Source organism: Tachypleus tridentatus, chromosome 12 (assembly GCF_004210375.1).
Source record: "Tachypleus tridentatus isolate NWPU-2018 chromosome 12, ASM421037v1, whole genome shotgun sequence".
Lineage (NCBI taxonomy): Eukaryota > Metazoa > Arthropoda > Merostomata > Xiphosura > Limulidae > Tachypleus > Tachypleus tridentatus.
In genome coordinates, this window is record NC_134836.1 from 9,408,675 (window position 1) to 9,421,082 (window position 12,408).

A 12,408-nucleotide genomic window follows, 5' to 3' on the forward strand; every position below is an offset into this window, starting at 1 on the left:
TAAATACAGCTACGAAATATAACATGTATTTTTATTGAGTTACGATATATAGTATTTCTTAATATTCAGTGAGAAAATATAGTATGTTTTCCTATTGAGTAACAAAGTATAACATCTGTTTCTATTTATTTACGAAATGCAGCATATTTTTCAATTGTGTTACTAATGAGTTCTGAAAAACAACAAATTGTTCTATTGAGTTACGAAATATAACATCTTTCTCTACTAAGTTACAAATTACAGCCTCTATTTCTATTATATTACGAAATATAGCATCATTGTCTACATGAGTTACGAAATATAGCCTCTTTCTATCGAGTTACGAAAGATATATGGTAACTGAAAACCTACTGCTTACATGTGTGCATAATCTGTGTAACTGAAACACACGATTTCAATTATTATTCATTAACACAGTTTTTATTTCATTTCACTTCTATGACGTATTTATTAGCAGTGTCACTGGATGGTTAAGATGGGTTTCCATACCCCCCTAAACATTTTTGTTAGCTACCAGTTTCAAGTCGGAGGACACATGGTATGTTTAAGGATTTCCATTAACCTGTGCGAATCATTGCAGTTCCCAAACGGCTCAGAAATAAGTCTGCAGTAAGCCCATTGCACAACTTTGTGCTGAACTACAAAACAAAACCATTGTGTTGTATCGCCCGTCTACAGAAGTGTCAGCAGGCAAGCTTAAGCTACACTGAATAACCACTTTATAAAGTGTGTGAAATATAAGTATAGTAATACCTGCACATACAACTTAAAGCGCAAACACACCTGAATAGAGATATATTCTTTACCCAGTGTTCAACTTCGACATACATATACAGAAACGAAATTTCTGTTTTTTATAATATAAAAAAAATATTCATCTCCTCTACTGTATCTTCATACAAGTGCACGTTAGGGTATGAAAACTAATGAGGATCAATAGATCCCAAGATGAGTTTGTTTAACTTCTTCATTTACACTATGTCTTGAATAATTAAGTTGTCGCTTTGGTTTTTAGCAGAAATACAGTTATAGTCATTATAACTCTGGCTTCCTATATATATCTTCCATTGGATTCCTCAAACCAAGACACGCCAGATGAAACCATCCGAAAACAACCAGTTTAGAGTAAAAGTGTCAACAATATAATCAAAAGCAGAGTCAGCCCTACTTTTTAACAAACGTTTCAATAATTAAGATGGGTCAAGACATACAAATGTTACTGATATATCTTATTCTCCAATACAATAGTTAAATATCACTTTTCTGATACTATGATACAATTCAATGTCACATTTCTGATTCTACAACATAAATAAATGTCACGTTTTACAAACTTTCTAAGATTTTCTTTAGTGGACAAACAAATTGAGATTTTAATTTTCTGACTGTTTTTTTTCATTATATTATGAAACCAGTTCGTCTTAGTTTGTTTCTCGTTTTTACTCGCGGTTTAATTTTTTAATTCTTGGTTAACTTATAGATTTTATTTTAGGCGGCTTGAAATATAGATTTGATTCTAGGTATAATATCACTTTCTCTCCACGTTTAGGAGTTCCGAGCTACACGTGTATTTAGCACCGGAACAGAATTAGCATTAATATCTTACATCGCCTGAAGATGGTGGAAAGTCCAATGGAACCAATATTGATGGAAGTATTTCATTTTGTTGCAACTGAAGCAAACTGAAACTTGAATATAAAAGAAAGACAATATTTTCTCGGCTTTTTTCTTGGAGGACAATGTCTTCTCGATTTCTCTCTTGTTTATCTTACCTACCCTTGCACTGCTATATGACTGACACCTTTATTTTAACTTGTCTCTGTTTTTGTATGTCTAAAGTGTTTAAATGAGATACCACTATTTTCTTCTTTTGATTATGATTAGAAAGAAGATTCCAACCATAAGTTTGGTTCGAACCCATACTGTCAAAACACATGAAGACCACTGAGCCTTTCCTTTATAATCCATCAGGTTTAACTTAGTGGCTGTGTAGAGAATTTTACCATTAAAGCATAATTAATATATGTTATTCAGTTACGAAACCAACAACATTTTCTACTTAACGCTTATGTATACCACTTGAAGTATCTCCCGGTTTTCAGACCTAAGCGTTAAAAATCTGGGGTTTCGATTCCTTGTGATAGACAAAGTAGATACTCCAATGTACTCTTAAACAAACAAACCGTTTAAAGTTGGTTTCGTGTCAATGTTTATTCCTTGACCATATGTTTTGTCTCTTCAACAGCAACATGAAGTACAATGTTAATCAGAGACATTTCGAGATACTCACGCGGAAATACAGATATGCCGACCCAAATGCAATACCCCCTCTTCTTCCGAAGGAAAAGTTAAAAATAATCTTATCAGTTTTTGATTGCTTATTTCTCTTAAGCTAAATCTACTGTTTTATGTAATGTTTAGATCTGTTCAGAATCCTAACAGTAGTGGCACTCCAGAGTGGGAGAGCTATGGAAGTTCTATATACATATGGTCCAAAATTCGAAACTGTATAGATCCAGTAGTCATAGTAGTTGGTTTCGTTTTCGTTTGACATTTTGCACAAATCTACTCTACTTTGCTAGTCGTCCTTAATTTGCAAGAGAAAAACTGAAAACAAGAAGGCTAGTGAATACCATCCACTGCCAACCACTAAACTACTATTTTACCAACGAACAGTGGGATTGACAATTACATTATAACCCACCACCACCACAAGGTTAAAGAGCTAACTAACACGTTCGGTGACTGGCAATGTACATTTATTGTCTCGCTCTTTCAACCCTGGAGTAGCGTTAAAGTACACGTTTGGAAAGTTATTTTCAAAATTTTTATTAAATAACATATTTACTAACGTTAATGTGAGTGGCATCAAAATATAGTTTATAAATTAGCTTTAAAATTATATATGTTTAATTTTTTTAATTTAAAAGGAAATGTGAAGAAAAAAATGTTAAGTAACGGTTTTTGCGTGTCACTTAACACGTCCAGTTGTCTTACTGCTCATTTTCGATTTCATTACGACCACCATACAACATGTACAAGTATCTAACGAATTAGAAACTCGAACTTGATATATAGACAAGCTAAATGTAAAATAAGAACCTCCAATCTCTATGATTTGATAAGATATCAATATTTAGCAAATATACTAGAGTAGATCCATCCTTCAAATCAATTATTTGAAAGTTCTTAACTAGTACAACATACTACTAAGTAACTCAAGTTTCTAACCAATAGAAAGAGAATTTCCTCCTCTACGTAATTCTGACAGTTGTTTATAAGTGATTTGAAGGAGAAAGAAAGGATTGTGCCAAATTGTGGATGTATGAAAAAGTTTCTCTAAATAGAATGGGTTTTTTTCAACTCACATATACTTTACTTACAGACCCTACTAAATTACAGGAATTTTAAGGATAGTATTACTGTGATTTGATGGGTTTTTTAATTTTCATAAGTTAATGTTTGAAGCCTACAAAAATTGTTATCTCTAACCTCACCAACAAGTCTAGACTAGGCTTATTGATAGTACGTATACACGAGAGCAGAATTTCGTAACACGGATACGTACTCGAAATCAATGTTTTTCAATGTATTTCTCATTTATTTTTTATGTTTTAAGAAATATAACTAAAATCTAAACACTTACGAGTAAATAGTAATATGTATATGTATATTCACACACAAATATATCGTGGGTAGCCGAAATATTACACTTTCATAGGCAACTACATAGTTACGCCTACTGCATTTGTGTTATTCTAATTGTCTAAATCGAGGTAAATTTAAAACCACATTTTACCACATTCGAAACTTGACAGCTTTTAAACAGTAGGGTAATAAATTTTGTAAGTATGTGTCCAAGTAACACCATACACATATGCTGCGAAATTCGACAGACATCAAATCTACATCAAATATACTGAAACACCTGCGATTTAAATGGATCAGCGAGGCTCAGAACCTAGATGTTTATTGGACCAGTGCAACATTGAGCCATATAATAAATGTTTTCACACATTCTAATTTCAATTTTTTTACTCTTGGAAATTTCTTTTGTAAGCGTTGTAGGAAACATAAGCTGCTTAGTCAAATATTATGTTCTTGGAGAAAGGACAAGTATAAATGACATTTTCTGTTTTGCACATGAGTTCTTGCTCTCTAGGGTGTCGTATGTATTACAGTGTGCTGCGCAAAGATGGGTTCAGTTTGTTTTTGAATTTCGGGCAAAGTTACACGAGGGCTATCCGCAGTGTAAGACTAGGAGAAAGGCAGCCAGTCATCACCACCCACCGCCAACCTTTGGGCTACTCTTTTACCAACAAGTAGTGGGATTGACCATACCATTATAACGCCCCCACGGCTGAAAAGGCGAGCATCTTGGTGCGACGGGGATTCGAACCTGCGACCCCCAGATTACGAATAGAACGCTTTTACCCACCTAACCATGCCAGGCCCCGATGGGTTCAGATGGTCAGTGATTTGAGCTTTATTTACAATGGGTTTAACCTTAGATGTTGAAAGTAAAATAAACAGAAAATTTATGGGATATGTTTAACAGCTGAAACTCTCAGGATAAGTATTTTGAAACATCTTGATTAATAACGAAGAAAACAGGACACCTCTGCTCATTTTATTTCTGATTTTACAAATTTTCTTTTCATTATATTTGAGTTTTCTACAGACTGAAGAATCAAGTAATAAATGAAACAGAAAAAATATAAAGTTTTACTAAAACGTTTAAAAGGTTCTAGAGATTAAACAAATGAAATATGAGATTTTTGAGACAAATAAAAATATTTTTCATCTCAAAATGAAAATCACTTTGCTCTCGTACTAGTTAAGAAATCGACAATTTCACGAACGAATATTAATAAAAATACTTCATTAAAAATCGATTTTATGTGTAAAAAAGCCTTCTAATTAATGTTTACTAAAAGTCTACCAAATTTTGTAAATATACACTTAATATTTCAGAAGTTACTAGTGTTAACTGTAACGAATACAAATGGCTGAGGCAGGTCCAATTGGCCTAGGCAGTGCCCACGATAATTAGTTTTGTTTTCGTTTAAAATTTTGCACAAACCTACTCAAGGGCTACCTTTGCTAGCTGTTCTTAATTTGCAAGAGAAAGACTAAAAAGAAGAAAGCTTGTACATACCACCCACTGTCAACTACTATTTTAGCAACGAAGAGTGGATTGACAATTACATATAACCCTACCGGGTGAAAGAGCTAACTGACACGTTCGGTGGCCGGCAAAGTCGTACATCTACCGTCTAGCTTGAATGGAATCACTTCACTGATATGCTTCTAGGATGAAGTTCGGCTAGGTTCAAGTGGCATAATAAAAACAAAACAACGTTAAGTAGATATGTTAACCCTAAAAGACCTGACGATAACACTGCGCGAAATAACTCATTTCGTAAGCAAAATACATAGAAGGATCCATCAGTAGCCATTGGGATTAATTGTACTACTAATGATATTTGTGACTTATGATATAACGGGCCTTGTTACACATGGCGTTATAAGATTCACAAACACCATTATCTATAAAGTGGTTAGAAGTATGTGAAATCCAATGTGCTCCATACTGACTTCTCGTCGGTAATTTTAGGGTAAGTACCTAAGTCCATAGATCTTATCATCACACCAACCTGTCTTTGTTAAAAACAAAGAAAAATATTAGAAATTGAGTTTAGTTCTTTTTAGCAAAACCCTTTGTCTGTCGAATTAATTTTTAGCCACTGCATAACGCCTTATAGAATGATTTTGAGTTTTTAGTACAAACTTTTAGCCCATAACTCCGTCATCTCCTGGCTGATTTAAGATCTAATTACAGTTTTGGACTCAGGAATTCAAACCCTTTTAATTGATGTATTTGACTATGCCAAAGGTCTCGTAGAATAATTTACTCTGGTCCTGCCTAAAATAATTTCAGTTTGAGGGTAGGCTGGTAGACGCCCTGAAAAGTAATAAAATAGAATTGAGGATTCGCTCTCTTCACGCTTTCTATTGCTGGTGCGCAAAATATAGCTAATAAAGAGAAAGAAAAAATACCACACATTAATTTACTCTACTTCTGCTCAAAAATAATTTCAAATGTCGAGGTTACTGAGGATTCCCTCTTGTTCTTTGTTAATTTGCTGCTAAGTTACCAATAAATTACATCTGTTCACAACTTCAACTACAGTCATAATACATTTCAAAAAACCGGCAAAGTAATCTACTAAAAAAAACAACAAACAAACGTGTAGTTCCGATTTCTGTCTTGACACCTTTCGAAAAATTGTTACCTTTTTCATAAGCTTCCCGTCTTCTGATGTTCTTTTAGAGGTGTGATCAACGAATCGTCTGCAGTTTTCATCATGCACATTAATTCCAGTTTGCATCTTCTGAATGAAGTTGCTCATTTCTGAATCAGGTGATAACTGGTTTCTTTGAAGACTCGCTGAACCCAGTTATTGTTGAATTGAATTTATTTAATTTATTAACAGTTTTTTTTTTTTCGTTCATGGATATACTGATTCCTTTGCCGTGATGTAACTGTTTATCGGAATACTTTTATTTATTCAGTGCAAACATAAACTACTTTGTGTCATATAAACCTAATCCATCATAAATCTTTTAGTGTTTTTTTATATACGTATATTTCCAAAGATAGTTTGAAACAGGTTATTTTGGTAACTTTTTATGAGCAATTAATATACATTGGGGAGTTCGTCATACCAAAATAACCGTTTTTTTCATTATAAATAGATTTCTGTTTCACACATAACGTGTGAACTTGCGTAGAAAAGGCAATATTGTTGATTTGTAAAATACTATTTTTTCCAGACTGTCTGACCTAAGGGAGTTGTTTGTAACAAAATATTTTGTTTGGTAAGTTGCCAGTTCTCCTCTAAGCCATGGTAAACATGGTGAAGAAGTTAGAAAAAAGTTCTAGTTCATTAGTTTGTTTTGGGAAAGGAAGTGAAAGTTAGATACACATGCAGCTCTTACCTAATTAACAAGATACGAAAATGAAAGTGACTGATTTGTAAACGCTACGCAATTTAAAATATTATCTACACGCATGCATTTACAAGTAAGAATATATTATTTTGAAACACTTTATTAAATGGCCTTGCATCACGGGCAGTTTTAAAATATTATACGTGTGTAAGGGAAAAAATGTGTTGTTTTGAAACGTCATTTTTAAATTTTGAGGTAATAACAAAAAAGCTTTATATATCAGTACCAGTTCCACATCAGCTATAATGATTAGAGTTTAGTGGTTATTTTATTGTGTTATTTATTTTTATAGACCAGATGTATGTTTGAGTTGTATTACATTAAAGTAATGACTCAAGAAAAATAAGTTTTACATTTTATCGAAGTTCAATTTTCACTTCGCGCAGAAAACAGAATAAACGAACTAACTTCTGACCTGACCTATTATGATGATTTTTCTTTGCAGGTACCCCTGATTTCTATGTTGTTTTTGCTTTTCTTGACCACTACAGTGGTTAAACGAAACATATCAAATGCAATTGTTTCATGTAGCGTTTCTTTAAGTGTTAATTGCCTAGTGCATATCTGGTAGTTCTTATTCAGGGATCCCAAGCGGCACAGCACTATGTCCGCGCACATACAACACTAGAAACCAGGTTTCAATACTATAATACAGGTAGAGCACAGATAACCCATTGTATAGCTTTCTGCTTAACTTTAAACAAATAAAGATATTTTGGGTAGGAGCCCAAAATCAGAAACGTTTACTGTGATTAAAGGTATTCAATGTAATCTGTTTGTTTGTTTACAATTAAGCATAAACCTACACAGTTGGTTATGTGTGCTCTACCCATAACAAGTAACGAAATCCATTTTCTAGCATTATATGTGGAGGAATTCAATAAGAAATAATAATACCTCCATTAAATATTTTAATGTTGATGTTATGGTGATGTTTTTAATCATTTTTTGTAAATAATATTACGCAAGTAATCAAAACGCGAACTTAAATATGAAAAGTTTATGGTTACAGTCCTTTCGTAACAAAACACAATTACATGTGTCTTCATTCAGAAATGTTCAGGTAACGTTTTCAACATTTTAACAGAGATTGTGTTAACTTACTTTTAAAACCTGTATAACTTGAGTGCGTTCAGTTGTGAATGACATCAGTCCTGTCCTCATGGACAAAGCAAGTGCAGGCGTGGCTACTTCCTCTTCATGTGACTAATAACCTAGATAAATCATCCATTATATTTAACGAGAGAACCCGTTTGTCTCCTTAAATGTTTATTTAAAAAAAAAAAAAATCGGCAGATAAAAACGAACTGAGGAAGCTTCGCTGAAGAAGCGAAACTTCTTTATCCACCGTTTATTTTCAATCAACCCAAAAGGCTTTTCAGAAGTGGTTTATTACTTTGTTACCATACCTGACGTATGTACAAACACGCATACACAACAAACTAGTGGTTAGAGCGTTCGCAGTCTAAAAGCCGCGGATTTGAATCCCCGTCACACCAAACATGCTCGTCCTTTAACTCGATAGAACGATATAATGTAACAGTGAATCCCACTATTCGTTGGTAAAAGAGTAGCCTAAGAGTTGGCGGCGGGTGGTGATGACTAGCTGCCTTCCTTCTAGTATTACACTGCTAAATTAAAAACGGCTAGCGCAGATAGCCCTCGTAGACCTATGAGTGAAATTGAAAACTAACAAACATAACAAATTCTGTCTTTTTTTTCTAGTCTCCTAATGTAGTTGTAAAAAAAACATTTCTAGAGAAGTATCACATCCAACCTCTCCAATTATTTTGGTTTAAGACCTATCAAGCTCTAAGGGGCGTGAAAGATAACCAAGGGCGATTAGATACTTTCAGTTTCTCTTCACCCTACTCACAAAATTCAGTTAAACTGTAAAGTGAAGGTGGAAAATTTTGGAATAATCACCGAAACGTTTTAAGACTCCTGGAAGAGCTCGAGATTAAATACTGTCATAAACAAAGCTAATAGTTGGTTCAGGCTTGCTTTTCCTTAGCCATATTCAGTTGTTATTCTTGTGTTTGTTGTTTCATAGTCGAAGTTCGTCATTTTACGTGACTTTCACGAGCCACATGTTTCACACATTCTCCATAAACCTGTTGCTTGCTCGTATACTGGCCAAGTGAAGTTTGTAATATGACTCTAGCCAACAATTATACTTTTAGTGCACTAAATATATTGCTTCTTATATTGTTCATTGTATCCGAGCGAGTTTTTGTTCCGTTGAGAGAAAGTTGTTTTCGTTTCTCCTAAATATTTTCTTCATCATGAAGAGAAAGATATAATACTAAAACACTATAGAATTTCATTGTGTGTAATTATTGTATGGAAATTGAACATTTGTGGACATATAAAACGAATATGTCATTTTATTAATTTGTAATAAAAATGTTCACCTGTGGGACAACAGTAAGACTTCAGATTTACAAAGTTAACTATCAATGGTTCAATCTTATTCTGGTGTACACAGCAAATATCCCGATGTAGCTTTGCTATAACAAAATAAAAACTACAACAAAACACACACCTACTTTACATAAATGATTTTTTCTTCAGGTGTTTAGGTTGTATTCCTCTGATGATATAAACTACTGAGGTACAAAAATTCTGATGGGAATCATGTCGTGCTGCACACACCCAAGTGACACAGCGATGTGTCTATGGGCTTGCAACGCTAGAAACGGCTTTTCAATACTCGTAATGAGAAGAGAACAGCTTAACTACAAATAAATAAACAAGCAGTAAGTCACACTGCACATGTGTAACATAATTCTCCCAGTTAGTCTATAAATTTCTAATCAAAAATTCGTAAAAATAGTTCTTCAGATGTTTTACTTTTTAAATAATTTTATAATATAACATTCAACGTCTGCTTAAATTCTTTCTATATTTATTCACTTTGGCACCTAATGTCATGCATCAGTCTAGTCATGCATCAGTCTAGGTCTTTGTATTTTAAAGTCATTGACTTACTTTCTCTTTCCACATTTTGTTCGATGATAAACTGACTGACTTGTTGTCCATCACGACGTTCTTTGTAAACATTTCAGTGTAACTCTGAAAGATAAGAAAAATTAATTACTTATTTACAGAGGGTTTACAAGGAATAATAAAGCAAAAAGATATGTTAACTTTGGAGAGACACTTTTTTTTAAGAATGGATTTTCTTAATGTGTAGCTTCTAAAGAAAAAGAGTAAAAACAAAATCAACATTCTGTACATTTAAAATATTGTATTAATGTATGCTTGAAAAAAAACTACGATTAAGGAGTACTCAAAATTTATAAGATTACAGCTACAAGTAACCAAAAATCAATCACCAACATTTTATATAAGCCAGAACATCTAACGACCTGTAATGTCAGAACATCTAACGACCTGTCTTGTTGAACCACGCATCTATTGACCTGTCTTCTCGAAACAGGCATTTATCTAATAACGTGCCAGTTTAAATATTCACAAAATAATACAACACACACCTAGAGAACAACTACTATTACAATTAAATGTTTCTCTTAAGTATGTGTGTGTGTGTTTTCTTATGGCAAGGCCTCATCGGGCTATCTGCTGAGCCCACCGAGGGGAATCGAACCCCTGATTTTAGCATTGTAAGTCCGTAGACATACCACTGTACTGGCTGGGGGCGTTTCTCTTAGATACTCGATCTGAATTCCGCGATGGCAACTTTTAATCTGGAGTTGAAATATCTTACAACGTCTGTTGAGGATAAAGTAGCATTATACATCATTCAGTAAGTTTAAACTTTGTTTTGTTAATGGTATAAATGATGTAATAGCAAACATCAAAAATAATTACTGGTAATTTCTAAAAGAGGATAATGTGATAGCAGAGTGTGGCAGGTGGGTTTGTTTTCTAGTTAATATCTTCTTAAAAAAAGAAAAAATTAATACCTATACTCAATAACTAATTATCTTAAACTCAGAATATCATAGAGGGGTAATGGAAAATGTAAACAAGTAAGAATTCATGAATAGTCGCGACGATTGAGATTTTTTTGGCAGGATTAGAGTAAATTAATGTATGAAACGTTTTTTTTTTTCCTTTTATTAGCTATACTTTTGTACACCAGCAATACCAAGCGTAAAATGCGCATGTACCAGATTAGATTATTATTTATCATCAGGATCATTACCAGCCAACCCTCAAATTGAAATTATTTTAGGTAGGAATAGAGTAATTTAATGTACGAAACCTTGAGTGCGATCAATATATCAGTTAAAATGTTTCGACGCCCTGAGTCTAAAACTATAATTAGATCTCAAATCGGTCAAAAGATGATGGAACTATAGTCTGAAAACTCAAAGTCAATCTATGAGCCGTTTTGCCTCGGCTAAAAATGAGCAAGTTGGAGCGAAGAAATGTCACGTTGCACATACAAGTGGAGATTAAGAACTTATTTTAATATTTCCTTTTGAGATTAAAAAAACAAAAAAAATTTATATAATGTTAACATTTGATTTATTAATTACATTTTGATGCCATGTTTATTCCTATACATTAATAATAAAGTAGCCTAATGAAATGTTAAATGTAACTATTTTGTAAGTTGTGACATGCACGCTTTGATGTAGACATATTGATAATTAATTTGTCGTTTTACGCAATAGCTTAAGTCTGTTTTGAGAATGACTTACATCACGCAGAAACAATCTGTAACATGGTTATGAAAACTGATCTGATGTGACTAACAATGAGGGCGCCAATCCCACCGCAAGTAATAAACAACGCATATCAAGGCCAAGCTCTACTTTTGATAAATATGTAGGTCTAATAAATTTACTTAATACAAATAACAAGTTCTTTCAGAAAAGCAGACGCCCATTTATCATCACCCAACATATTTGCTGGTAGCTTATGTTTATACTCGTTCTTATGGTCACGTGACCTGACAATTATATGTACAAAGGTTCTTAAACTGGTAATGTAATGACTCGTATTAACAGAGAAATTTATAATAGTGTGTTTACTTCACCATTTTAGGGTTGCTATTTACAGAGAAAACAGTCGTGTTCGTTGTTGTTGTTCATCGGTAATTTCATAAATCATTTGCTTAATGTTTAAATCTATTTACTTCTACGCACGGCTCTGTTTCAACTTTTCTAAACCGCCCTCAAATTAAGCACACAATTTAAATACACGAGTCAGATGCAAGCCACGTACAACCTTTGCTGATATGACAGCGTAAACAATTCACTCCTAGCCAACACTTGTCAACCTCGACAACTGATTGGATTCATAAGTTTATTGTGCACAGTAAAAACTGTAGGTTTTCTTTCTTTCACAGAAAAGATAATATCAGGTGTGTTTTATTTTATAATTCTAGGTTAATGAAGCTTATCGATTGTATTAGCATTT

General features: G+C 33.4%; 1 protein-coding gene across 1 annotated transcript in view; it reads right to left on the reverse strand.

Annotated features, from left to right (window-relative positions):
* LOC143234127 (band 3 anion transport protein-like) overlaps positions 1 to 10,089 on the reverse strand; it is a 69,440-nt gene extending 59,351 nt beyond the window's left edge. Inside the window, exon 1 of the mRNA XM_076471214.1 lies at positions 10,006 to 10,089. The gene's annotated coding sequence lies outside the window, so the exon portion shown is untranslated. The remainder of the gene's footprint in view (positions 1 to 10,005) is intronic.
* Between the last annotated feature and the right edge of the window lie 2,319 nt (positions 10,090 to 12,408).